We start from the raw sequence: 1,745 nt of genomic DNA, 5'->3' as shown, positions 1-1,745 counted from the left end.
AGAGAGCTCAAAAGGCTGCAGACATTAGACAGCTTGACTGGAGTCGAGTGTCTGAAGTGTCTGTTCACTGTCAGCTGAATTCCTCAATTCTCCACATAGTCTCTCTACATGGGTAGCTAGCTTAGGCTTTCTTATAGCATGGTAGTTTCAGGTAATTAGACTTCTCCTATAGTGGCCGACTTCCTTTAGAGAGAAAGCAGAAACTCTTAAGGTTAGGCCCAGAACTGGCCAATATCCCTTCTGTTATATTTTGCTGATCAAGACAAGTTATAAGGGTAGCTCAGATTCTAGAGAAGGGGGGAAGTAAATTCCAGCACTTGATGGGTGGAGCAGCATGTATGGAGGGAGGGAAAAATTACTTATAGCCGCCTTAACAGGTAAACTCTGTCATACATGTGGGAGAAAATACATTGTGGCTGTGTGAGAGCAGCTTTGCTTAGAATAATGTCTGCTCAGCATCACAGCAGGGTCAAAGGAAAGTTAAAATGAGCAAGTTGCCAGTTCTGCTTGTATACTTTATTTCACATGATGGCTCTCATAATTTGGTTTCCATAGAGAACAGCCTTAATTCCAAATGTGAACAAAGAACAGATTTTAAATCACATAAGAGCAATTGTTTAGAATATTTATCACCCAATGACTCCTTTCATTATAGAAGTACAAATATAAAAGATTTGTTAAAAAGCAAACACTTGGTATTGATTCAGCTCAAGACTGAAAATCTGTGTAAAAAGGACTATCCTTTTTTCATTAGTTCATAGCTTTATATAAATGATTAAGGTGGTATGTGTAGTGAATACTTTCTGATGTTTGTTATTAGGCCAATCCAATTAAGTTTAAAAAATATAGGCATATCTTCATTATATTGTGGGTTCAGTTCCAGACCACTGCAATAAAGCAAATGTCACAATAAAGTGAATGTTGCAATAAAGTGAGTCACACAATTTTTCTGGTTTCCCATTGCATATAAAAGTTATGTTATACTGTAGTCTATTAAGGCGTACAATAGCATTATGTCTGAAAAAACAATGTGTATACCTTCATTTAAAAATACTTCATTACTAAAAAAAAAATGCTAATAGTCATCTGAGCCTTCAGTGAGTTGTAATCTTTTTGCTGATGGAGAGTTTTGCCTCACTGTGGTAGTTGCTGAAAGTTGGGGTAGCTGTGGCAGTTTCTTAGGGGCTTCACGATTTTTGGAATGGTAGATGATCATTAGCTTCAGCTTCAGCTGCATTAGACTCTAACAAGAGTGTCAGCCTGCCCTTTGAAGCTTGGAAGCCAGGCATTGACTTCTCCTCTCCAGCTAGAAAAGTCCTAGATGGCATCTTCTTCCAATAGAAGGGTTTGTCTGCATTGAAAACCTGTTGTTTAATAGAGCCATCTTCAATTATCTTAGCTAGATCTTCTGGATAACTTTCCCCCGCCCCGGCTAAGATGTCCATGTCCTATCTTCTGGATAACTTGCTGCTGCTTCTCCATCAGCACTTGCTGCTTCACCTTGCACTTTTATGTTATGGAAACAGCTTCTTTCCTTAAATCCCATGAACCAACCTCTGTTAGCCTTAGATTTTTCTTCTGCAGCATTCTTACCTCTCAGCCTTCATAGAATTAAAGAGAGTTAGGGGCCTTGCTCTGTATTAGGTTTTGGTTTAAGGGAATGTTATGGCTGGTTTGATCTTCTATCTATATCACTGAAACTTTCTCCATAGCAGCAGTTAGGCTATTTCACTTTCTAATGATTC

General features: G+C 38.5%; 1 protein-coding gene across 1 annotated transcript in view; it reads left to right on the top strand.

The window, feature by feature from the left end:
• Positions 1-1,745, top strand: part of LOC105814261 (transient receptor potential cation channel subfamily M member 7-like) — a 68,125-nt gene that overhangs the window by 22,740 nt on the left and 43,640 nt on the right. The gene's annotated exons all lie outside the window — the stretch shown is intronic.

The sequence above is a fragment of the Propithecus coquereli genome, unplaced genomic scaffold (genome assembly GCF_000956105.1).
Source record: "Propithecus coquereli isolate 6110/MARCELLA unplaced genomic scaffold, Pcoq_1.0 Scaffold3, whole genome shotgun sequence".
NCBI lineage: Eukaryota > Metazoa > Chordata > Mammalia > Primates > Indriidae > Propithecus > Propithecus coquereli.
Note: the sequence above shows the minus strand (reverse complement) of the source record. Positions and strands in the feature narration are given on the sequence as shown.